This window comes from Tenrec ecaudatus, chromosome 8 (genome assembly GCF_050624435.1).
Source record: "Tenrec ecaudatus isolate mTenEca1 chromosome 8, mTenEca1.hap1, whole genome shotgun sequence".
NCBI classification, from domain to species: Eukaryota; Metazoa; Chordata; class Mammalia; order Afrosoricida; family Tenrecidae; genus Tenrec; species Tenrec ecaudatus.
The window spans coordinates 157,331,490-157,359,130 of NC_134537.1; the positions used below are offsets into that span (position 1 = coordinate 157,331,490).

Genomic DNA, 27,641 nt, shown 5'->3' on the forward strand with positions numbered 1-27,641 from the left:
GAACAGCTCTTTGTGGGTCCTGAGGCTGTGATCCCTTAGTGGGGTAGGAAACCTCCATTTTCTCAGGTGAAGCAGCTGGTGGTTTCGAATGGCTGGCCTTGTGGTTAGCAGCGGCCCAACACATGAAGGGAACACCTTTTCAAAGAGTAAGTACTGTAAGCAGAGGGCTTAGCTGACCAGTGCTTGATTACTAGCTGTTTATTAGTAGCTGCTTACTAGGAGTTGTTTTAGCTCAGATAAACTTCCCAACCTTTGGAAACCTGGGTGTCTCTAACTGCTGCACGGAGAAAAATCAAACGGGTCAAAGATTGGGAACGTGAAGTGCCTGGACTATCGGTGCCCCCGAGAGAAGCCACGATGGCGAGGAAGAGGGGGAAGAAGCCGTGCCAAGTCCTCTTTTCGTTTAGGACAGTGTCCGACTCATGCAGGCTGCCCTTGTTGGTAGTGGCCAGAGTTAGTGGTCTGAAACTCAGGACAACCACGCACAGCAGAATGAAACGGTGCTCAGTCTTACACCATCCCGAGACCACTTGGCTCTTTGTAATGTTAAAATCCCATGGGTTTGCTTTGGTCGATGTTGGGAAGTAGATCACGAAGCCTTTCTTCCTGGTTTTTCTCCATTCAGAAGTTCTGCCAAAACTTGTTCAGCATCAGCGGATGCGACCTTCCAGTGTCAGATGGTTGGTGGCTGCGTGTGAGGTACACTGATCAGGACATGCAGTGGCATCTCCCACAGACAAGGGGAGAATTTCCCCTGGAATCACCAGCGCCTCCTTCAGTCATTCATGCTCAGTTGCTTCTATTTATGCATGGGTGTGGGAATCTTCTTAGCACTTTGAATCACAAAATAAAGAAAAATCAGAATTAGTATTTTCTGAGCACCCTCTAAGCATCAGATACTAGACTAGCCCCTTGATAATATCCCAGCCTTTAATCTCTCAGTTACTATCCTTGGCACTTAGTTTAGGACCAGTGTTCAGCTGAGGGGCTTGTGCCTCAGATCAAGTGTACCATCCAGCGCCACAGTCAGGTTAGCTTTGTTCCGCTCCAATGCCCCTAACTTCAAGTTGCTCATGTTTGAGACCAGCAGAGTAGAATTAAAATCATCACCTTTGAATATGCAGACAATTGATGTGAATTCGAAAGGGAGTCATTTTCCAGCAACATAGTTTGCTTGCCCATAAATAATTCGAGCTAAATGTGTTTGTGTAAAGACACCCAGTGAATAATCAGTACAGTTCCGAACAGTGTGAGGTGCAGTTCTCAGAGCACAGAGCACATGTTCTAGCATGGATTCATTCATCGCATGAAGAAAGCAGGTGCCACACAATTAATTTATTCTGTTGTTCAATTAAAAACCCAGTCAACGAGATCTACCTCTGTCAGCTTCTTCAACAAAAGCTGGGCCTAAGAGAAGTATTCCTTCCGATCTGCGCTGGCCCCAATCTTTCATGCTGGTGGAGGGGAAAACCCTGATTCATGGGTCAGAGAATTGGGTTGTATTGCTTTTGAAATATGGGTGCACGGTAGGAATGGTTTCCAATTACAGGGACAGAGTACAGAGTCCACGCACTGTTCTATTTAAATAACTGCTGAATCGCCAGGGTTGCCTTTCTGTTTCTAGTTCCCTGAAAAAGTAAATAATGGAAATAGAAAATAATCAGCATTTATAATAAATAACCATGCAACCTGGTGTTGGGAATCTCATTCCCTGGTCCTACCACTCTTCTTCATATATGTATTCCTATTAACCAAGCTTAACTTTTGGCTGCAGTTGATACAATACAGGCCTTGGAATCAGATAAACTCCAGGTTGAAGCCCAGCTCTATTTTCAGTGAGGGTTCTTTATGGAAATTGCCCTCACATTTGTAGTTTGAACTCCATGAGCTTGGAAGCCAGACCAGTCTGGTCACCTATTTTGATATGCACCGTAAGTGTCAGATAAATGGGAAATATAAGAAATGGATAGAGCACTGGCTACTTTGCAGAGTGACATTTGGAATATCTGTACATATATAAAGCTTTCATAATAGTGCCTAGTGTGTACCTTGCATTTTGTGAAACGTAACTCAGTGCCTTCTTAATATCAATTTCTTTGTTGGATGTAGACCTGTGATATATTGTCCTTAATATATATGTTATGAAATTTACCGCATCGATAGAATGAATGAAACCGGTTATAAGGACACCAGGTATCCAGGTGAGTTGACAAAGAACTCAGTGAGGACAGTCACCATTCTTTTAGGACTGACACACGGAGTTTATGAGCTGAATTATGAACCTGGGTGATGGGGTCATAACTCTCTGTAGTACTATACTTAATTCCCGGGAGAAGAGAGAATCCCAGTGATAAAGATGGAGTTGCGAGAGGTGGGTAGGTAGAATCAGAAAGAGAGATAGAGAGAACGAGAGATAATGACAGAAAGTGAGTCCACAGGAAATCACTGGTGGCCACCAGTCCTTGAGTCATAGAATAATGCAGACGTTTATTTTTTTTATAGCACATTTTCTCCAAATGAAAGGCCCAAGGAGGCATGCTCATCCAACTGTGTGTTCTAACTAGAGGACTACAGAAGCCTTATAGGCAACTGGATTTAGCAGGAGTCATTGTGTCCAGGCCCCCGCTGCTGCATAGTGCCAACAAGACATCTCTCAGTCTGCGTGGGCACCTCAGTGGTCAGCCCACTGCTTCACGAAGCAATCGGCGATACACCTAAGAAACTAGAGGGTTTTCTCTAGGTGGAGTTTGCCCTTGTCTATCTGTTGGTCCTTCCTGAATCCTGGTTCTGACCTCTGGGATCACACAGAAAGAGTCTCTTTTTTCCTTCTAGATGCTGAGGGCACCTGCCATTTCCCCTGGTTCTCCCCATCCCCAGTTCTCCTGGATAGCTTGTCAAAGGCTGTGCTGGAAGTGGGATTGGTCTGCTGAGTTGCAGTGAGGAGCGAGGCACGCTCCGACTTTGACAGGTAACTGAGTTACAGTGAAAAGTGAGACAGCCTCTGACTTAGGGAGCAATTTGAGATCCCTGGAAATGGGAGTCTTTGTGTTCTTTGGTTCTTTTGGACTCCCTGGCTGGCAGGCAGTAGAATAATCAGAGGGGGTTGGAGCGGGGTGCTGCATCACCCTTATTTCAATTGTGTGACCTATCGATGTGCCATTTCTCATGAAAGGATGATAATCATTATTTCCTAATTACAAAGCATACTTTTTTTAAAAGTGTGTGGAAATATTTTGTAAAGTGGAGACCGAATGGCAAGATCTCAGGGCTTTAATGATCTTTGATGAGTCCTGGAGGAATTTAATAGAAGTTTTGATAATTGGAGACTCCGTTTGGACTGGGCCCTTTGAATTGTCAGGAACCTGCTGATGCTAGACGCCCAGGTGCACAGGAAGAGAGAGGGCTTAAAGCCCCTGACTGCCATGCCAAATGTGGTGCAGAGTCAACAAGCTGGAATTTAGGTCAGTCTCCTTTCCTTCATAATGAAATAAACAGATCTTCCATTGGAAGCCAAAAAAAAAAAAAAAAGTGGTGGAGGAGTATGTTTCTTCCCTATCACTAATGTTGGTTGATTTTGCTAAATATTGTTACCAGCTCAGGCATGATGGTATTTGTTGTTGTTGTTGACCTGGGCATTTGTTGTTGTTGTTGACCTTGGAGCTGCGCATCCTTTGGTCACTAGGAGATCTTGGTCTGTTGGGGGTGGAACACACTGTACTGTCTCGCACTCATTCACCCTCAGATCTCCTGCCTGGGGGTCGGAGAACAGAGGATCGGGCTGCAGGAGTTTCCATCTCTGGGAAAGATTCAGACATATCATCCACCACAGTAGCCAGGTGAAGATGGTATCAAATAAGACAGACAACTTCCATTGCAGGCCCAGGGAGGGCTTTCTCCCCTTTCTCTGGACCCCCACCACAAACATGTATACAACTTTCCATCATGGCGCTTAATTAGCTGACGGTTGTGAGAGGTAAAGGTTCGTGTCCAGTTGGCTGGTCAGCATTTTCAGTGGTTTGGCAGTGAAGCCCTAGCACAGCGTCTTCACTTCTGTGATGAGGAGCCAAGCAATTGAAAGGAGGTGGCCTGCTTCCAATATAAGTGGATGCTATGGGGAAACTTGCTTGCTTTTTGCTGGATCTGGATCCTGCATCTGCCTGGTCAGTCTCCAGGTATCTGTTCTTCAGACAATGGCCTAGGGGTCACCAATGGCCTGGGAATCATCACTAGGCTGCCTTCTGACCTACCAACCTGGCATTCATTCACCTCCATGGGTCACAATGACCTGCTGACCTTGGGCGCGTTCACTATGGCATCTGAGATGTATGCATCATTGCTTTTTTTCTCACTCACCACATCATTCGAGAACATGGTGGTTTGAACTACAAGAGTGATTCCTGAAGACTCAGTCCAAACGTGATAAGTCTTTAAATCTTGACTCCCTCTCTCCTGAAAACGCACACACACACACACACACACACACACACACACACACCAGATATGGTACTATTTTGAGAAAATCCTACTTTAAATATTTTTCTCTTCTCCAATCTCTTCATCCTGCAATGTCTTTTAAATAGGAGCTGGACAGGGTGTTACAGTCACGGACTGGCGTTCGTTGTTTTGCATCGAGGGAAGGAGGGCCAGGTCCTAGGATGTGCCAGCTGGAACGTCCTGAGAATCAGGACAGGGAGGACTCAAAATCTGAGTCTCCTTATTTATGTTTTTCCAATCGTTTCTCCATAGAAAATAGTTACAAAGAATGTGTCATTTCACTCAAAAGCTGCTACCAAGTAAATTTTAACATATGGCAGGTGTTTTTACTTGTAGGAATTAAGGGCCCTATGCTTAGATGGGAGAACTCATTTTAGGAAAATGATTTCTATGTTGACAAACAAGCTAACTCCACCCATCTGTTACCACATTTATTTACAAAACACCTACATTTGGGTTTTCATAGATTCTCTCCTTCTGAAGCACGCTCAGGGTTTGAGAGCTAGAACCAATCACATTCCAAGGGCCCCAGGCCCCAGATGCAAAATGAACTACACACACAACGATGTTTCCGAAGCATCTCTCTGTGGGCCGCGTATGATTGAGGGCCACGAAGGCTGCCTAATTCTGTCCAGGGCCATCATAGTTCTCAGAGACCATGTTGAATTCACTGGGCATCTAATAGAAGCCAGATACTTATATTTTCCTAGTTGTTATCTCATTCAACTAGCAAAGCCAGCCTGGAGAGAAAGATTCATTTCTCATTTGCCGATGAGCTCAGTGGCACCCAGGAAAGTTAAGAGATATGCCCAGTGTGGGGGGAAAAATAAAGTCTACCATCTGGCACCTTTGAACAGTTTGAAACAGGGTGAACAGAAGGGAGATAGAATTAAGATGGAAAGGAACGTATAAGAAAGAGCAGGCGGGCGGCAGGAGGGGGTTCAATTTCCGTTGGAGACAGGACCCTTCTTAATGTTGCTGCTTCTGACAAAGTCCTTGAGACCATTGTGTCTATGACACTGCAATCTCTGATAAGGCTTGCAGGATCTCTGATAAGGCTTGCAGGAGTAGAAGGGATCTTGGGAGGGGGACACTGGTAGCCTCTCTGGGGACATTACCATAAGGGATTTGACCTCAGTTGAGTTCTGGTTCCCAGTCTTTGAGGATCAGAACCTGGACTTTCTGGGGACATTCAGAAATAGCTCATATATGGAGCCAAACTCAGTCACATACTAAAAGAGCAATGTGTAAAACAGATGCCAACTTTACAATCAGCGATCAAAAGTGTCTTTTTCCAGAGGAAAGGATAGCTACATGCTCAATCCAGATACCCCTTTACCTCAGTGACAAGGTCATCGTTGAAATGTGCTTGACTATTGAAAATTAAAAGAGTGCCTGACAAGCCTTGAATTAAAGACAAAGAAACGTAAATGTCTTGGTTATGGGTCCGCAGATTAGGACCCACAACGAAATCTGACTTGCCTCCAGCTTTGTAGAGTTATTGAACACGGCCAAAGTCGTGGTTTATAGGTTGTCACTGGCTGTTTTTATGCTAAGGCAGCAGAGTTGAGTAGCTGTCACAGAGATTATGTGATCTGTACCTCCTAAAATATTTACCATCTGGCTCTTCACAGAAGAAGCTTACCCACTCCCGGTCAGTCCAGAAGATATTTGCACCACATTTGTTCCCGGGTGCCAGGATGTCGTGGCTCCAGTCTCTCAATACTGCCCCTTTCTCTCCCTGCTGTGTTACTTCAGAACCTCAGCACATTATCAATAACCAAACTTCAACTCAAAGAACCTTGAGAAACAAGGAAGGGAGAGAGCTAGTCCACAGAGTAGGTCGAGGATTGTGTTCGCTTTCTGGACAGGGAGTTCTGGATCCTGAAACCCACGGCTGTTTTTATTCTCTCAACCTCTGGTTTGTTTGCTTTTTAAGCTGTGTCCGTTTTATTCACACCTCCTACAGGGAGGCTGCTGAGAGAGAACTGGCACCGAGAGAAAGAACCGCTAGTTTTCTTTCTCCCAGATGAAGCTTGAAGTCTCAGGGAAGCATCTGATTGGGCTGGCTTTGCCATATTCTCAGTCCAAAACCCATCACTCTGGTAAGGCTGGATGGTTGTGAGCACCAAAATTGGTCCCGTCTGGCTACTGTGGGTGCGGTCTACTAGCAGAAACAGCAGCAGGAGCAGAGGCCCCCAGGCTGCATGCCAACCATGATTATGTCTCCCCAGCCTAATGGTATCCACACTCTCCTTCCATCCCAGCCTTCTTACTTCACATCCTCGGATTGCCTCTGCTGCTTGACTGCAATGGCTTCTTAGTTTTGCCTAATTTTACTCGTGCTCAGGATGGCACAGCACCGGGCCGTGTTTCCTTCGGCTGTGCACGGGGTCATTATGGATCGGAACGGACTCCACGGCCCCTAGCCACAGCAACAACAACCATAAGCTGATCATATCCAGATTAATCAGTTTTATAAGGCTTAGATCATATTTATGCACAATGACCCTATCCCCCCTTGTGACCTAAGAAAGCAGTGGGGAAGCCCAAGATCTTCGTTTTGTGCCTCCTGACCAGCTCTTGTGATGATCTCTTCAGAGCCAGCACTTACCACTTCCTCACAAGGAGCACCCTTTCCTCGGAGCATAGAGATCAGATCAGCAGGCAGTTCTTCATAGGCTGCTGCTGCCAACTGTTGTGAAACACATACTATTCTATGTGCCTAAGCGATTCCACCACCCACTCTCAACCAGCTATCTATGATCTCTAGTTTCCTTCAGAAACCCTTTGAGCACACTGATGGGATCGATGGCCTCTTATTCTGGCCTCCCATAGCCCTCTGGGCTTTCCTGTCTCAGCACTTACCACACTATCTGGCAACGGTCAGCTTTTTGGGCCTCTTTATTTACAGTGAGCTACAGTGAGTCCGTGTCCCATCCATCTGTGTGTTCGGTCACAGTGCAGACCTGATGCACTTATTTTTACACCACCCCTCACCCCCCAAAGAAGAGCGTCTAGTGACCGCCACGACGGTGGTCTCTATAGTTGCATCTCTGTCCCCAGAGCTACAGCAGGTTGATCTTCTCTGCTCATCATTCTGTGCACACTCTACCATTGAGATGGCAGATCCTTACCTTGCCTGTGCACACATTAAAGAGCAAGGTCTAATTAAACAACAGCTACTCTGGTCCTGCTGTTTTCTTTATTTTCTAGTCTTTTGAAGGTAAATCCAAGGATCAATCAAAAAGTGTTACTACAAGAGTTTAAGTATTCCTACTTAGAGTTCCAAATCACACACATATGGTTTTATTCCTAACACATCTTACTTAAACACACCTGTGTGGTCAGTCAGCGGGTGACTGTCCCAAAGTTGGCTCAGGAAGACATTTCTCTGAGTCTCGTTAGGGGACTGTCCAATAAAAACAGGGGCTTCCAGGAGGATCAGCTAGGCCCTTTAAAAGCAAGGTAGTAAGGTCATCTCAGAAGGTTAGGGTCACTGTTTGGGGGACTCCAGAGGGGTTAACTTTGATAGATTTTTTCAAAAGACACAGGACAATCATAGGAGCTTATGGTGAAGAATTTTAAGAAACTTGCCGTGACATTGGTGAGAAGAAGGTCTAGAGAGGGCTGCTGAGATACTTGTCTTCTATCCCGATAAGAGGCCTGCTCATTAGTCAAGGGGAGCAACAGGATTTCCTTCAGAAACATTATCATCTAGCCTATTGTGCTGATTTTCCATCCTTCAGATTGTCTTTAGCCCCCAAAGCTCACAGAACATATACAAGGAACATGAGTGGAGTCCCATGCGGATGTCAAAACTGCCCTTTTGACATGGTTTCAATGGCACCGACTTCCCCAGGGAGGAGTTGGAGCGTTGGAAGAGGGTACTGTGGAAATATTGTCATAGTGTGGCAATGGTTTTCACTTACTTTTGTATATTTAATTTTCTTTCTCAGTGCTATTCATATTCCCAATTTGATGAGGAGACTAGTTCACTGTAATTTTGTTTTAGAAAACACAAAACAAACAAAAAAACCTGATGAGGAGTTTAAGACACATACACACACACACACGCACACACTTGTGTATGTTGTACAGATGCTCGTACATATCATATAAGGTGCAGACAGGCATCAGCTTCACACAGTATAGAGATCCAAATAGGGTACTTCCTTCCAGAGCTCTGATTGGAGCAAAATAGATGTAACAGAATGAGAGTCCAGAAATGCCCATTTCTCTCTCAGCTGTACATTCTGCTCCCTTAACTTTGGAATCTGGGGTCTAGGATGTAAGTCTTCGCTTTTTGTGAGCCCTGGCGGGAAAGTGAGCCTGCCCCGCATGCAGTGAGCCTGAATTACCACATCGATGTAACAGTCACCTCGCATGGGGTCACAAGCAAACATAAATGCGAAGGGACAGGAAGGTCATTTATGAACTGTGGAATGCTATAAAACATATTCGTTACTTCAAAAATACAAACCTAAAAATTCAAACATGGAATACGTAATATGACCTCTGTGGGAAGAATATATATCTTCCCCTTCACCATTCGGTATTTCCCAACAAAATATAATACGAAGCATCAAAGGTAACTTCGTTACCAGGCGGCATCACAGCTTTAGCTGCACTTGAATGCTGCCCTCGGCGGGCCCTGGCAGGCTTCGTGCAGAAACAGAACAGAGACTAACAGATGTGCTCTGATCGCTGGGGGGAGGCAGCTGCAGCTCTGCCTTTATCTCAGGTAGTTTGGCTTTGACATGCGGCTGTGCTTTTGAGAAGAGTCCCCCTACTGACGCTTTATTATCTTTACTTTTCCCGAGGACCATTTCCCTTGTCAAGTCCATGCTGACGCAGCAGCACAGGTGCTTGGCAGATGATTGCGGGAAGTGAGTGAGTGGTGATGGGAGCTGTGCGCACGCGCAGAAAGAGCCGGAGGGCAGGCCCTGAGAAGGCAGTCATCCACGTTGGTGGAGAAATGGCACGGCTCTTCCCATAGATTCGTCAGCCAGGCAGAGACAATTGCAGACCTGCTTAGCAGCTGCCTTTCCTCCAGCTTGGGAGACAACCAGTTCCAGGACTGTGTAGGGAGGTAGCCGGTGAGGAAGTGAAAATTCACACGAGGTTGCTGGGTCTTGATGTCGATTCGTTTGCCTGGATCCTAGCAGTGTAGGGAAATGACGGAAGCTCTTCCATTAGCTTTGTATTACATTCCCAAGTCTGTCAGGTTCAGGGTGCTAGTTGGAGTTATTTAAAGGCATTCTGGTAAAAGTACATCATCTGCCCATGCAAATTAGAGGTTTTATAAGTGACTATTATTTCACGTTCTGAGTGACGGCAAGCACGAGGCAGTAGACCAAACATATGCATCTGGTCGGTGCCCCATAAATATTAAAAATGCGTTCGTCAGTCAAAGTTTTTCTTTTGTATTGCCCAAGACTTGTCAATCACAGATGAATAGACACTATGTGTAGAGAAAGATTTAAAATGTAAAGTTGCCAACCCAGAGCATTTCTCAGGATCCTGGGAAGGACTGGAAAAAAAAATCAACAACAATATATCAAGAGAGTTGTCCGGGATGTCTGTGAGTTTTGAAAAGGCCCGGCTTTCTCCGGGAGCATGCCTTTCCCGACGGAGTGGTTTCTCTAGAAAAACAATCAGAGTTATATTCAGCAGCGTCTACGTGGCAAGAAAATGATGATTGAACTGATGCGATTGTGACATAATGCAGGAGTTTTTTATTGCAATTTGTTATGAAACAGTTGGATTGCATCCCAAGGATAGATATTTTAATGCTCCCTGGAGAAATGTGAAAGAAAGGCCTTGGCCAGGACGGACGTGATTGCTGAGAGAAACTGGCTCACGGCCTGATGTTTTAACTTGGTGACACCACTGAAGTCTCTGGTATGGCCTTGTCTCATGGGTCCAGAAACCAATCTTACCAAGGTCCCGGAGCTGGTCATATTTGGAAAGGCCAATTCATATTGGGTAAACTCAGACACTTAAGGCAGGAGCGATGTTGCTTCTTTACCGAGAGAAAGAGAAGTGTCCGATAGTCCAGCCCTTCCTGTTGGCGTTTCCAAGTCACTCCCTGGAGACAAATGACACAGGGTGCCGAGGCTGCTGGTCCGCTGGGTATCAAGTCAAGGCCGAGAGTTTCATACTGAGGACTGCATCCTCCTTAACTGGGATGCTCTCCTGCAGGGATGCTGCACGGGGGGGCGGGGGGGGGGGTGTTAGAGACCTGACAGGCGACCTTTGGCCCTCCATACCCTCATCTCCTTCACGGGACCTTCTTTACCTTGTCTTTTTATTGTTGTTGTTGGCATCCTTCCCAACCCAACCAACCCCTGTGTCTCTTTAAAATTGTGAGAAAACTTCCAGCTACATTAGAATTGGGGCCCGGCCAATGAATTTGGCCTCTCTTCCAAAGGACTTTCTGTAAATATTTGCTCAGCACTTCTGAAGTTGAGCTCTGCATGGGGGAGAAGCATAAAAGGAGCCAAGTGTCAGTGTTCAGCTTCATCTCTGTTATTCCAGGGAGCTTACCTAGGGCTCCGACCCCTGTTTCCCTCTCAGCAGACCAATGCTCTGTTGGAAAGGCAACCTATCTTTAGAAGAAGGCAGTTTTGAGACTATCTGTTATTATTTTAGCCTAGCTTAACATAGTAGTCCTTCTGACCATATGTTACTGTATAAAATGCATTATTTTTTTATTCATCTCATCTTCTAAAACACACACACATATTCATACCTCCCTTCCCCTCCATCAGGGTTTCAGAACACTTTTGAGTTGGGGCTGGCACAGACCTTTCTAGCTGAGTTAATATCAGAGCTAAGTCCTTGCTTGACATGTAAAACTTTCACTGTTTGTCAAAATAAGTAGCTGTAAAAAAAAAAGTAGCCATTGATTGTCTTTAAATCCTGAGCGGTCACTTTATTATTATTTTTAATTCTATTACTTACCATAGAATTAATTCCAAAAATGTTAACAGATCACTGTCTTAGGCAAACATTGCTCATGTAACTACATAAAACTGAATTATATGTTCCCTACCTCTAGATCCATTTTTCTAGGGGAGATAGGCACATAAATGGATCATTATAATGAGTATAGAAATCGAGACGTTCCCAGGTACTATGGGAATATAGAAAAGCAGTAACTAACCAGAAAGCTCAAATGTGAGAGTCTGAAACGTTTCTTATAGGAAAGACCACTTGAGAATGAGCCAGCTGAAGATAGGTGGAAGTAGGCGCGTTAGAGTAGAAATATGATTCCATCCATTCTATGTTGAACCCATGGTTTTGTATCAATGCCAATATGAACTCTCTTTTTCCAGTTTCAGAACAAGAAGTTGTCTCCTTCTTGTCCAGGCACTTGGTGTATGTGAGAGTGAGAAACGCATTGTGTGGGTGACAGATTCTCTAAGGTTTCCTATTAGCAGAGGCCTAGATGTATATTCTTCATTGTGTGTGTGCGTGTGTGTGTGTGTGTGTGTGTGTGTGTGTGTGTAAGAAAGAGCTTTACATACAAGAGCAATTGAATATTGAGAAACCATCCCATTCTAGTTCAGATCAAATCCATAAGTCCAATATTAGTTCATATGTCCAATACCAATCTATAAAGTCCTCTTCAGACTCATGAAACACATGCAATGATGCCGGATGCAGGAAGTGTGTATTGTTTATTAAACAAGTCCCCCAAAGTACACTTTATCAATTGATTTTCTAAATAGCCTTGATAGTCATTTTCAACTGGAGTTAATTTGGCAACGTCTACCGACATTTTAGATCATCATATATTAGTGAGGAGAGTTATACTCATGAATACAGCCATGGGCTATTGTTTGATATCCTACAATACAGAGTACACTTCCCCACAACCAAAAGCTATGTGGCCTACCATGTGTGTGGTGCTATAGCTTAACAATACATCATCTTGACATTGCCTCCATATTTAGAAATGGAAGTGAGGAAGGGGACAACTGAAACGCCACACGCAGAAAAACGAACTTGGCCTTATCTCTCATCCTGTTTATGAAAATCAACTCAAAATGAATCTATTGCCGAGAAGAACTCAAACCATACAGCTTCTAGAAGAAACTATATACCGAGGCCGTGTTGTTATATAAGACTACAGAACTCAGAGAGCAAAAGAAAAAAATGATCAATTTAAACCTATTAACAAAATAAGGCATAAAGCAAGTCCACGAGAACAAAGTTACAACCTTAACACTAACTGATTGTATCTTAGCAATCATCTTAAGAATAGATTCGACACATTGAATATTACGGATGGAAGACCAGACAAGGTGTGTGATTGCCATATGGATATTGTTTATGAAGAAAGCAAAAAGCTAGTAAAAAAGACAAAAATGACCAAAAATACTTGTCAATTTAGACTCTTAAAGTTGCTTAGGAATGTCTCTACATCAATAGAAGGATTAAAGTAAAGGAACTGAACCTAAAATTTCAAAGATTGGTTGTTGTTGTTATTGTTAGATATCATTGAGTCATCTGCAGCTCCTGATGGCACCGTCATCCGGCAGAATGAAACCCCGGCATGGTCCTACGTCACAGTCACCACGTTTGTTATGTGGCTGCCAATGTGTCGATCCGTCTCCCCAGGGCGCTTCCTCCTCTTTCCCTGCCCCTCTGTTTTACCAAGCAGGGCATCCTTCTCCAGCAACGGGTCCACCCCGATACCAAGTCCAAACTACGTGAGATGAAGTCTCACTCGCCTCACTTCTATGGAGCATTCTGACTGTACTTCTTCCCAGGTAGACTTGTTTGTTTTTCTGGTTGTCAACGATGATTTTCATCATTCTTCGCCAACACAATGCCAATGTATTCCTGCTTCTCTGTATTTTCTTCATGGTCCAGCTTTCACAAGCATACTAGACATTCAAAAACACACCACGGTTTGAGTCTCGAACTCTCATTGCCATTAAGTTCATCCAGACTCCTTGTGGCCCTGTAAGACAGAGTAATGTGGCTTTGTGGGTTTCTGAGAATGTGAAACTCTGTGGAATTAGAGCCTCCTCTTTCTCGCACAGAGCGCTTCATGGTTTTGAACTGCTGACCTCGTAGTTAGCATTCCACTGTGTGACCATTGTGCCAGTGAGTCTGAAGAGGACTTTATAGATTGGTGTCAGACATATGGGCTAATATTGGATGTATGGACTATATGGTTGGGGTCACGTGCAACTTATTCTTCAAAGTGGCATCTTTTCTCCTTAGTGCATTCGATAAGTCAGCAGCTGAGTTTCCCAATGCAATACATCCTTTGATTTCTTAATTGCTACTTTCATGAGCTTTAGTTATAGATCCAGAGAAACAAAATATTACCAGCTTCGATCATTTCTCCATTTATCATGCTGTTGGCTGTTGGTTCATCGGTGAGGATTGCTTTTCTGTACAAGTAGTATAGTCTACCCTGAAGGCTGTAACCTGTGAGCTTCATCAGCAAGTACCTCAAGTGATCTTCGCATTCAGGAATCAAAATTGTGTCATCTGTACACAGAAAGTTGTTAATGAGCCTTACCCTGATCCCGAAATTGCATTCTTCTTCCAGTTTCTCGAATTATTTGCTCAGCATAACAATTGAGTAAGCATGAGCTATCTATCCCCTTGTTCTCTCCAACTCTCTCTCCTTGTTTATGTACAGGCTCTGCATGTGCACAATGAAGAGTCCTAGAATTTTTATTCAATTCCACTTAGAGCCATGTTTTTTGCCCATGATTTATGCATTTTGGACTTCTTCTTTTACTACCAACTGTTCTTGGTATAACATATTCTACCTCCTGAAATAGTTAAATATTGACCAATTCTTTTTGATACAGTGACTTCATTTACTTCTCCAATATTTCTTTGAAGCTTCCTGTGTTATTCAATCTTTTTGCCCATAGAATCCTTCAGTATTTCAATTTGAGCTTTGGATTGTTTCTTCAGTTCTTTCAACTTGAGAGATGACAAGGATGTTCTTCCCTTTTGATTTTCTAATTGGAAATCTTTTCATATTTCATTAAAACACTACACCTTCTCTAACCACCTTTGGAAGACATGGCCTTGGATATAGAAATGAAGCATTTGATTACATGATAGAATTCTGCAAGAGCAATGACTTTAGAGCAAATACCTTTTTCGAACGACACAATTTCTATCCACCCGGAACTTACTAGGGTCCCAAGTTAGAGACACCAGCAGTTTCACTGTGGGAGGAGATTTTACTGCACGGACTTCTGTAGAAATTTGCAGTAGATTTACCACTGATAGTATTTGGATGGGGAGGTACTGGCATACTCTAAATTGGTAGACACCCCCCGAAAGGTCTCCCTTGTTATAGAGCCCCCCAAACGTGTGTTTGTAGCATACACTAAAGGCTCTTGTTCTTAGCACATGACAGCCTCAGTCAACAATCCTTAGCATCATTTTATAAGGGGAGCAGGCAGACCCCAGAGTGACTTCCTGGAAGACCTGGGCTCTTGATTTTAAATGCCTCAGCTACGAGATTCTCAGTGGGAAGGTAAAGTCTCAACTATGAGAACAAACTTTCCTGCATGGGCCTTCCATAATCATTAACACTGGGCTTGCAATGAACAGTGTCTGGGTTTGGAAGTTCTGATATATTCTGGTACATCCTTGGGTGGGGGTGGGGGTCTGCCCTGTGGATTTTAGGACAGAAGCTGGGGTCTCGTGTCTTTGTACAAGTAGGGACTTCGGTCAGTAAAAGAGCAGATTCTTCTTTTCTGAGACCATTGTTTCAGTTCTGAGTAACTGGAAACCTGTGTTACTGGGGGAGAGGCAAGGAGAGGGGAAAAGTGATTTTTCCACTGTACACAAGTTGTTGATTTCTTGATTCTTGCCTCTCTCCAGTGTGTCATCACTTTCTTCTGGTCTTCAATGCAGCTTTCCTCAAAGGAAGCGCTGTTTCCTTGTTACATTTCTTGCTGCATTTGTGAGGGAGGGTCTCACTGGATTTGTTCACACCATCATCTTCCTAGAATTCTTAGTTTTGAATTTCAAAAACTAATATTAAAACTTGACAAATGTTTCAAATGCTAAATTGAAACTATTAAATTGCTGGTCCAGATGGGAAGGTTGGGGTGAGAGGGTCTTTATTATAAGTTTGACCTATGCTGTACCAGGCAGGACCAACGTGACAGTGTAGCATGATGGAAAAACATGGTCTTCATACTTACAACAAATCCTAGATCTCTCATGTAATGGGAAATTGTTTAACGTCTGTACACCTGGATTTTCTCATTTACTAAATTGAGATTATAATACTTGTTGGGTTCAATAATGTATGGTAAATGCAAACTATATTTCCTGTGTTATAGTTGTTGCTCAATCAATATTGTTCATTATCATTATTACTGTAGATCCATTGGTTTATATGTTATCTACAATATCTTCAAGGATAGCTGCAAGTAAATAGAAGAAAGTGGAATTGTGATGCATGAAGTTTCTCAGCATCAGCATTTCTTAAATGTGAAACAGATTAATTTCACATTAATCTGTGACTAACCCCCAAAGGGACAGAATCCATGTTTTTGAATTCTGCAACCCATCCACCCCCAAAAAACTGTTTTTAAAGTTCTTAATTAAATTCTCAAATAAATAATTTATCGATCTAATTACATAATTACTTATTTGATTATCTTTTCTCCCATTGTAAGTTCATTCTCAGATTTTCCAAACATAAATCTGGTTTCAGTTTTTCTATATAGGTTTTTGCTAGGTCCTGCCATTATTTTTCTGTGATTCCCATGGAAATACTTTCCAGTGGGACTACAAAATTAAAGACACTTATTGATCTCTGGACTTCATTGCCCCTTCTAAGAAGGGATCAACCTTTTTCCTGTTGTTGCAATGGGGAAAAGTTTGGTGTAGAGGGAGATTTAGGCAGGGAAATAATTTCTAGTCCAATAAAAGGATTGCTTCCTGGTCAAACCAGGGTCAAATAGGTTACAGCCACAGCAATGATGGTTTCCCGTTACAAAGATAAGGACTTCTTTACTAGAGGATGAGCTATTTAATGAATGACAGTGAATGAAATTTTACTGAACATCTCTATGACCATATTCCAGTTACATATTGTTTGAATTTTTCCCATGAGAAATCTTGTTTGTATAATCCTAATAAAGAACCTTATGGATGTATTTTCAAACCAGAAGTTGTTAAACCCAGAAGGACTGAATTCATCAACTGTAATTTGCCGTTCTTATCCCTTGCCAGTTACCATGTTTCTCTAACCTACCAGAATGGTTTAGGTAGAAAACAGTGCCAAAGAAAACCTTGAATATAGAGACTAAATTTCTAAATGGAAATAGCCACTTACTAGAAAGTTATAATTATGTGCCTTCCAATTCAAACTTGTCCTCTGACCTTTGGGACGCTGTGTTTTCTTTTCAATGGACTTTTATTCCAAAGTGGGCTTGAGCCGAAATAATAGGATTTGATATGACAATAAGAGTTGGATCTGTTTTCTATTACCAGAAGAGTTCAATTCGCATCGTGCTCTGTGTGTTCCAGTGAATGATGTGTTCCAGTGTATGATTAGTGCTTTAACGGGAAGGACGTGTTTTAAAGGAGATATTTAAGGCTGAAGTCCTAGCCAGCCTTACAATCGTCAAGAAAATGACAAGGCCAATCAGTTTATACTAGAAACCTGCATAGTCGTAGGCTTTGACTATTAGTTCCTTTGGGCTTTACAGGAAACACACAAGAAAGTTAAATTGTTTCATACTCAATTCCTAGAATAATTAGAACATATTCTTCACTTTAGAGTGCTTGAAGATATGGTTTGTTGGGGAAATGTATAATCAGGAAGAATTTGCCATAGAACTCCTATTTGACAAAAAATCACGGCTTTTCTAAGGAAACGTGTACCATAGGACACTATTTGAAGGGGCATAACACTCAAGGTCAAATCATGTAAGTCCTTTAGGCATTCCATTAGGACAGGTGAAAACTAGAGCAGAGAATAAAAACATAGAGGAAGGGTCGGGTGTTTTATAAAAATAACTCTGATTCCTGCCTGAGGAGAAAATGTGGAAAAGGACGAGAAGGATCGGGGCACCAAACATTGACAACTTTTCCCCACCAGGTCTCTATGCTTGAAAGTCCTGCTGTCTCATCACATGGAATTTCTAGCACATGATGAGCACCGGTGAAGCATCTTTCCACTCTTCACGTTGCTTGGCCTCACACAGGCTCTTGCATAGACACACAGGGCAGTAAGTGGGTACCTAGATCCTCTTTTTACGGAGGCTCAGAGAAGTTTCTCTATTTCACACGGTGTATAAATAAGCTAGCAAGGGTTCAAATATTAATCTGGTCTCAAATTCCAGCTTTTTTTTGCTGCTACTCTCTTGGAAAATTCCTGGGAAGCTACTTCTTCTGATTACTGATTCAATCAGAATGTAATCTTTGAGCAACCACTAATTTATTTATATGTGATGATAATGTCTGAGGATATAAACTAGATTTAGAAATTGTATTTTTATTAAAATCTACCAAATTTATAATCTTTCCTCTTTGATCAACAAGCATAATCCTAATTCCAAAGGGAAATATCTCTTTTCCTCCAAACAGATACCTTCTTTAAACATATATTTTTGTGACTACAGGATTATTTCTGTTCACTGTGTCACTGAGAATGTGCATGTAAGGAGGGGTAACCATGTGAGTCTAAATTCCCCAGATCTAAAGGTGGCATAACCCCCCATTTAATGGAACTCAACATGGAATCCATGCTGTCAAAATCCTATCATGTCAAACCCACTTCTAATTTGTATCACCGAACTTCTCTGAAGTAAATTAATTACTTAAAATCAAATGTCATTAATTCAAGTCTTTGGAGGATGAAACCCAGAGCTTCATTAACATCAGGTTAAATTCATTAGCAACCTGGGAACTTACTCCAATTGTGAAAAGGTCACAAAAATAGCCAGGAGTCAACTATGTGCCCTGGACTCTAGAGACACGGTGGCTTTTAAATAGCTAGGTGTTATAAGGTTGTTTTTATTCCGATATTTTGTTTTCAGATAAGCAACTACATGCTTAGGAGAACTAGGAGATTTAACAAGATCTTGTAGCTAGTGTCAGGATTGAGTTATAGTCTATCTGACTTTCAGCCCATTTTAAATCCTGATATAAACACAAACATGCTGTTTTGTGATTACGTGGGGTTGAGTTGATTTTCTACTCCGTGATCTCATGTCCCAGAGTAAACTGTCAGATAGAGTTTTCTAGACTATAAATTTCACAGAAGCAGGTTATTAAATATTTCTTCCATGCAGCTTATGTGTGGGTCCAAGTTGCCAACAATTCAGTTAGTGGTTGGGCATTAACCATCGCGGCACTAGGACTGCTTAAGCTGAAATGTACAGGGGCCATGGGAACACTGGAGGCTACATGATCCACCCCGCACCCAGCAATTACTGATGAAGCACTTAGTATATGCAAATCACTGTGCTGATTGAAGTTCATACCAAAGTGAACATGACAGAGATGACCCTTCTTGAGAGAAGAAAGACAGCGTAAATATGAGCACAGTCAAAATCAACGATGTATGGTCATAAGTACCAGGAAGAAAACAAAACAAAAGCTGAAACTGAGATGGTGTTGCGTCAGGATGGAGCATTGTCTCTGACGGGTGACATTTAAGCTGAAGGAAGGGAGGAGCTGGCTGTTTGCAGAGGTGAGGTGAGAGGAGGCGAGTCGCTGTCTTAGTGTGCAAAGATCCTGGGAGGAAAGAGTTGGGCATATTACAAAAATACAAAGGAAGCCATCTAAGTGCAGCACAGTAAAATCAGGAGGGTGGCTTCAGGTGAAATTGCAGTAACAAGTAGATCACAATTCTTGATACTTTCCGGAAATGGGAACTCAGACAACAATGAGAGTACATGAGGTGGTGTGAAAGAAAAAGGAGCCAGACACAGGATATTATGAGCACTGAATCACAATGATTTGTGTTAGCTGAGGAGATGGAGGGTCCTCACGGACTTGGTTCTTCAACATGTTTCAAGATTCTGTTAACAAGCCCAGCATGCATCTAGTACTGTACATTTTCCACTTTCATTCATGTTGTTTTTGGGTACCATTAAGTCGGTTCTGATGCATGGTGTTAGTCTGGATAGACTAGAAAAACAAATTCATGAACATTCATACGTGTATAAGAAAGAGGTTTATATACAAGAGCAATTGAATATTGAGAAAACGTCCCAGTTCAGTCCAGATCAAACCCATAAGTCTGACATTAGTCCATCCGTCTGATATCAGTATATAAAATTCTCTTCAGACTCACAAAATACATTCAATGAAGCCAAGTGCAGGAGGATCACAGGCCAGTGGGTTGGAAGTCTTGTGGAACCAATGGTGTAATCATCTCAGCACTGACAGGGGTCTCATGTGGTTTCTCCAGCTCCAGGGATCTGGTTGCATCAGGGTAGGTCCACGTGGCTTCTCCAGCTCCCAGGGCATAGCACCATGTGTCTTATCAGTAGAGCGTCTCTCAGGGAGTAGCAGAGAGAGAGAAGTGTCTTTTGCATCCAAGGAGGAAAACAGGAGTTCCCAGAATTCTTAGCAGAAAGCCATGCCCACACAGAGGCCTCATTGGCTATGACCTGATTGACACACTAGACTGCACCCCTTCACTCTTAATCCTCTCAAGTCCCAAATTGACACCAGATTATGTAACTACCACACGCATCGAGACCCTATTCACACTGGAAAGAAACACTGCAGGTTCCTGCACCTTCCTCACAATTGTTCATTTCTAGGCCTGAGCTCATTGATGCGGTCACTGAGTCAATCCACTTCATCGTGGGCCTTCCTCTTTTTTGCCGCCCTTAACTTTACCAAACATGATGTCCTTCTCCAGGCATCGGTCTCTCCTGACAACATGTCCAAAGTAGGCAAGATGTAGTCTTGCCATCCTTGCTTCTAAGGAGCACTCTGGCCTTACTTCTTCCAATATGCATGAGCTTGTACTCTTAGCAGTCATGGTACTTTCAATACTCTCCAGCACCACAGATCAACTGCAATGTTTATTTATAACAGTCATAATTTGTTATAATTCTTTCCATTCAAACCAAATTTACCTAATATACACGTCACACTACATACAAATAAAATGCTTCAAAAACAGTGTTGGCCTTTTAAATGATGACTAGAGACGAAGCATGGTTTCATACTTTTCAAATTTAAAAAATATTTTATCAAAATGACAGGATAAGGTTCTAAGTTGAATTAATGCAATAAAGTCTTTAGAAATTTCAAAAGAAAAAATATTCAATCTTGCAAAAAAATGTAGGACATGTGGGAAGAAATGACTAAGGTCCTGGTCCACCTGAAACTAGGATACATGAGTTATGCAACCTCTAAATCAAAATGCATTCATTAGGAAGAGGATGTTGGGCATTAAAGGAGGGCCAATAAGAAGATGTGAATTGGTGAGGCCAAGTCTCAAGAATAAAGACAGAATTCAAAAACCCAATGTGGGTAGTTAGAAGATAAAGACCGAGGGTAGTGGTAAAAATCATTACAAGATCCAAGAAACCTTAGAGTCTTCCTCACTGTTGCTGTTTATATTACCTACGGTCAACTTCTCCTTGGGGAGTATCGGTCAAATTTCTACAGGGAAAGTCTGTGTAGGCTAGTTTTGGAAGCTTCCAGGACAAGTTGTGTGCAGTCCTGCTTTAATGTCGGGAAGGCAAAGCAATGCAGACGATGGACCAATGGAGAAGACAAGAAATCCGGCTGAACTGTAAGAAAAGTTCCCGGAGCGACCTCATAATAAGGAAAACAGTCCTCCCTCTCTTTCACATCATGGCGGTTGCTTTGAGGGTAACTATTGTTGGGTCTTAAGAAGAAAAAGTACTTTGTGCCTTCTTTTCTATTAACCACTTGTCAGGGGAAGCCAGCCCCTAACACATCATTACGGGTCCGGTAGGCGCAATTGTACAGCGACAGTAAGTAGAGATCATAGTAGACTTACTGAGAGCATGAGAGGTAGAATAGAAGTATTGAAATAAATGGGAGTCAGACACGTTTCATGGTAGCATGCTCACCTCTGCCCCGCATGATGGTCCACGTGGAGGGAGAGAGAGAGTTTAATGGTAGCCCCGGCCCCTTTTATATTCTCTGGGGACATGCAAGCCCCCTAATTACAGGTGAGGACATACGTCACAGGAAGGGGTTGTACTATAGGTAATACAGTAATCAGAAGGGGTGGTCTAGGGACATACACACAATAGGAAGGGGGGGGTTGGGGTTATACATGTGACAAGATGGGCGGATCCTAGATTCAATATGGCGACCTAACCTTGATCATCCTTGGACAGGTTTGACCTCTCAGGGGTCTCCTACAAGGAAACAGACAACTACTATCCTTATCAGAAGGGAGTGGGCCCTATTTGTTGTGGGATAAACAGTGGTAACTACTTGCTCTAGATGACTGATGGCTCTCAGGGAGAATAACCCCTGACCTACTTCTGATGACCTCCAAGTATAGTCATTCCCAAGCAGCTGTCTGGCATATATTTCGGGGAGACAGCTTGGGAGAAATCCTTCTGTATCCCACAACTACTCATCTGATATTCACTTAATATGAGAGATATTTTATAGCCACCAAAAGCCCTGGTGGTATAATGGTCCACTGCAAGCCACAAGGTCAGCAGTTCAAAGCCACCAGCTGCTCTGTGAGGAACAGTTGAAACTTTATGTTCCTGTAAAGATTCACAACCTTAAAACCCACAGGGGCAGTCTACTCTGTCCTGTGGGGTTTCCCATGAGTCATGTTGGGCATAAGGGCAGTGAGTTTGATTTTGATATGGAGTTCCTAAGAACTTTTCATCTTTTTGGGGACATGCAGCCTCATCTTTTTCTCTTGTAGAGGCTGGTGGGCTTGAACCACAGAACTTGTGGTTAGAAGTCCAATGTTTACTCAAAAGCACCACCAGGGCTCCTAACATTATGGAGCCTGACTACTGTCTATCAGGCACCGGGTTTGACATTTTATTTCAAGCCTCTCCATGATCCTGAAGAAAAAGTGTTGTTATATCTGAAATACTTAGACTAAAAGCTTTCTTTGAATATCAAAGGCTTATGGCAATGAAATTTATTTTCCTGATTTCTCAAGTCCAGTTGGCGACCAGGAGGAAGCAAAGGAGGAGAGTGATATTCCATAAATATCAGAGACCAGGCTTCTTGGATATCTTTTGCTAGGTCCTCTGACATCTAAAGGGGGAAGATAAATATTAGATGACAATATGGAAACTTAGTAAGGACCTGGCCTTTAAGTGTTTACACCCTTTCTACCCACATTCCATTGGTCTCAATTTAGTCACATGACCACACTTAACTGAAAGATTACCTAGGAAAAGTAGTCTAACTGAATGCCCAAGAGTTAAAGGGAGAGGGGTGTATGAGTCCACTATCATAAGAGTAAACACTGAGATGATGCCAGGCTTTTGCTCACAGTCCTTGTAATCTTCCAGTCCCATCTCCCATGCAATGGTTTAGATAGCCTGCCTCGAGCAAGACCATATATCACCCCCTTGATACAACATCTTCACAACACTTCCAAGAGGAGCCATCACTTAATCTGTGATCAGTTTTCCAATATAGGGAGAGAGGGAGAAGACCATTAAAATGCTGTCATACAACACAGGGTTAAGGTTACCTCAAATCAACAGATAGTCTTACAAGATTGATAATGGACACACTGGAAATTCAAGTCAAGTTGGGGAGGGGCCATGGATATCTCACTGTTGACCGTTGTACTTCTGTTGGCGGGAAAACCGGGTGAAGCAACTTCCCATAAGAAAAACAGAAAAAGTTGACAATGCTTATTTAGAATCCACGGAGGGAAGGATGCCTGGTACTGGGTTCCTATTTGGACCCTTTTGAGCTAGTTTCTGTTCAGCCCTTGGTGACCCAGGCCTTGGACATAGACTACTGGGACTTTAGAGTCTGTCCTTTGGAGGCACATAAAGGATTTGACAGGCCACACCAGAAGGATTTGAATTGGAAACTCTACTCATGATCTGGGCCTTACCTCAAATTCATCTGTAGAATATTTAAAGAATTGACATACTCCCTTGGACTTAAGGCTGAAATGCCCAAGTGTGAGAAGTAAAAACAGATGCCTTCTACCTCAAGGTTATGGAGGTCACTGGATTTTGGTTTTTATCTCTTGCTTTGAGGGTGCCCAATGAATGGTGGCCTGGGACAACCATATATTTACTATTTTAAGCTGCTCCTTGTTTTCTTATGACATGTATTAGTCTGGTGGGCATAGTTCAGCCTTCATGAATGAGTATTATTGAAAGTTTGTCCTATCACCAGACCTCATTTTTCATGTAAATAGTGTCCAGTCACTTAAGAGTCAACAATTCAGAACTCGGCCTATACTTGTACAATTTCTTTATCTCAACAATGTTTTACACTTTATACCATTGGCTAAATTGTTGACATATCAATATAATGGTTTTATGTCCAAGGGAGAGTATTTATAATGTTCTCTACCATGAAATTAAAATGATGATTCTAAAGTGAACCGGAGACATATATAAAGTTTAGATATATAAATTGATTTGGGACTCACTCCTAATTCTAACCCTAATCTAAGAACAACTAGTTCTTACAACATACTGCCCTCATGAAGAGATCATTGAAGATAAAGGTGCTATAGCAAACTGTGGTGAAGAAACCAGTTGGTGCCCGGCTATCAGAAAGAATAGCGTCTGGGGTCCTAAAAACTTGTCTTAAAACAAGCAGCCATCTAAGTGAGTTGTCAATTTAGTGCACATGAAAGAAGCACTCCAGCCAGTGGGGTTCAAGAATTGTAAGTAATAAAATCCAAATCTGGAGGAGGGAATGGTATCAGATCTTAAATTGTATACACGTGATTTGCAGTAGGTTATGGATGAGAGTGGAAGCCCAAAATCCAGTTGCAGGGTCCCACAATTGTTGAAGCCTCTGGTGTGTCCCCTCTGAAAAGAGTCAAAGAAAATGAGTAGCCGTACTATGAGACAGAGCACTTTGTAAAGTCAATTGTGACAGATATAGTGAAGGTAAAATGTAATACTCTATCGATGGATCTTCCTTTTGACCTAGTTAACATTTTCCATTTTTAATATTTTCCACTCTCTTTTCAATTGCGGCTTTTCTGTTACATCTAGTCATTGTTATTGTTCTGTCTGACTGCTTCCTGTTTGTGTTTTGTATACTTTTCCATATGGGAAGTCCAGGACTGACAGTAACTGTATTAATAATTACCTAGGAGGAGCCCTGGTGATGTAGTGGTTATGATTTGGGCTGCTAAGTGCAAGGTCAGCAGTTCACAACCACCAGGCGGTTCGAGGGAGAAAGATGAGGCGTTCTACCCCTGTAAAGAGTGACAGTCTGAGAAACCCACAGAGGCGATCTGCTCTGTCCTAGAGGGTCATCACGAGTAGGCATTGACGCACTGACAATGAGATCGGTTTGGGTTTTAGGGTCATGACAGGGGAGGGCTGAGAGGAGACTAACAACAATGAGTATGATCAGAAAAGGTTCTGAAACTGATTGTAATGATGATCACACACTCTTCTCTTTTTTCTACTCAATGCTCCTTTATTGACCTTATTTTTATTGCTCTGGTTTGAGGATTTGTATTTGTCATTCTTTTTTTTAATTCATTAATTGGGAGTGAATACACACATAAAAAGAAAGCAAGGTCAGTGTTGAGTGTAATCCAACCTCTGGTCATCAAATAGCTTTCAGGCTTCTTCCCATCAACAGAGCATATTATCTGCCTCTCTTCTTCTTTAGGGTTTGAGATGATTGTAAAATAGGGTCTTCTCCATCTAGTGACCTGTGAGGCACGGGGGGATGGGGTGGAGGTGGGGAGAGTTTTGTTGTTATTCCTCCAACATTTCATGGGCGTGATGAAAGTCTTGGAGCTGAGCCCTTGATTGTGTTCTTTAGAAAAATTCCCTGATTTGAAATTTCTTATGACCATTCAACTCTCCAGGAAGTTTGACAATAATCCATATTGCCCATAGCTGTCTGAAGAGTGTGCTGGAGAGGATGCTAAAGAGCTTTCATCGTCCAGTTTCCATACAGACCCTTATTTAAAATCCTCCTCCCCAATGGATAGTATTTTCAAGGTCAAATTACTGATTTCTTGCAGCAACACAATTTCTCCAAAACCCCATACGTTTCTGACAAATAGCTCCATGCGCCAGGATTCACATTCCAACTTTTATTTTTTCCCCCTAGACATGATGCGAGAACCTTACTCATCCCTTTGTTTCCTAATTCCTTCGTGCCTTTTCCTCTCAGTATATTGGCAGCTTCCTTGAGGATAATTGAAATCAGCAAGAGCAACAAATGACATTGCTGGGAAGTTAACAGTTTTAATCTGTTATTTGCCAAAAGGCTGGAATACTTTGTTTAACTGAGAAGTCTCATTGAGCTCTTGTCCCTTGAGATCTTTTCTGACCTTATTTGTTACTACTATACTTAATTGATGCTAATATGTCACCAATTTTAAAGCACTCTTATTGTAGATACCACTTGTGAAAGAAAAGGTTGAAATACGGTGATTCAATGGCTTCTCCAATTTTGATTTTTTTCTTCTCTACTTATGGAAAGATTTATTGAAAGATATGGGTTTCCACCTTTTATTATGACCATTTTTAACCTGAAGAAAATATTGGAAAAAATGATATCATCATACCTGGATGCCCACTCCCCAGGTTTAACCATGAGCATTGAATGTCCACCCACTCTTCATCAGCATGGGTCAGTTCCAAAGACCAGATTATTATTTGAAAATTGGCAATATGCAAAAATGCAGGCTAACCACACTGTTACATGACTGCTAGGTTCTATTATATCTGACAGATTAGATAGCTACATAATTTCCAAACCACCGGAAATCATGATCCAGCAAGTTGACACATACTTTTGTCACACATGATCCTAGACTGGTTTCTCATCCTAAATTCCAAGTCCTTTTGGTAGAAAGAATTCAGCTAAGAAAGACAGCGTACAGCAAAACATCGGAAAGTTTTATTGTAAGTGAAACTACAGAGGTTCCTCAAAGCTTATAAAAATGCTTGTATACTTGACAGGGATGTAAGAGGCAGCATTCCTCTCACCTCCCACTCTGGCATTTGTTATGGCTTGAGGAATATCTTGATATTATGTATGGATCATAAATTTTACCAAGTTTTCTTTCTGTGTATATTGATCATATAATTTCTTCTCTTTCCTAATATTAGAATAGTTTCACATTTCTGGGATTCTTATTTGGTTATATTGTAGTAATAGTTTTAGATATTGCTAGGTATTATTTTTAAATTTTGTTAAGGACTGCAGATTATTGGTGCATATTTTTTATTAAGTCTTTGACAGATTTTACTATTTAGGATAATCCTATAATTAATGAGGAGTGCTTTATTTTCTCTGACCTTGAGGTCATTCCCTCAGTGTTTGGTAGAATTCACAAGAAAGGTTTTTAAAAATAATTGTTTCTTTCACTGTTATTACGCTATTCATATTATCTCTCTCGTTTTCTCTAGTTTTGTTGTGTTTTATACCAACTATTTTATGTAGTTTTCTAGATTTATGTACATAAAGGTTTTCCTCATAGTAACTGAATAATCCATATTTTAAATCCATAGTCTCTTTTCTATTGCTTATTTGGTTTCAGAGCTTTTTCAATTTTATTCAACTTTTCCAAATATTTCTGATGACTAATTTTTCTCTGTTGTATCTGCTTTTAAAAAATGTATCCATGCTATTAGTTCTTAAACATTATGTTTACTTTACTTTTCTTCCTGCTTTTTCAGATAGGATCTTAGGGAACTTATTGAAACTTTTCTTCTTCACAGAAGTAAATCATGGTCTTGGACACACACGGAGGCAGCTCTCCTCTACTCTGTACGGTTACTACAAAATAGCAGTGACCTGCTGGCAGCAAGTGTCTGGGATCCTTCTTGGGTAAGACTTGTTATCTTTTCATTTATTGGAGTATACTTTCCTTTATGTAGCTGAACCTAATTAAAATAATTTCTTAAAATGTATTGTCTATGCATTCCAACATTAGGCAATCCAAGGGTTAGCTTCTATTTTGTTTATGTCTTCTA

General features: G+C 41.9%; 1 long non-coding RNA gene across 1 annotated transcript in view; it reads left to right on the top strand.

Annotated features, from left to right (window-relative positions):
- LOC142454545 (uncharacterized) overlaps positions 1–27,641 on the top strand; it is a 197,721-nt gene that overhangs the window by 104,436 nt on the left and 65,644 nt on the right. The window contains exon 4 of the long non-coding RNA XR_012785702.1: positions 27,387–27,495. This is a non-coding gene — a long non-coding RNA (uncharacterized LOC142454545). The remainder of the gene's footprint in view (positions 1–27,386; positions 27,496–27,641) is intronic.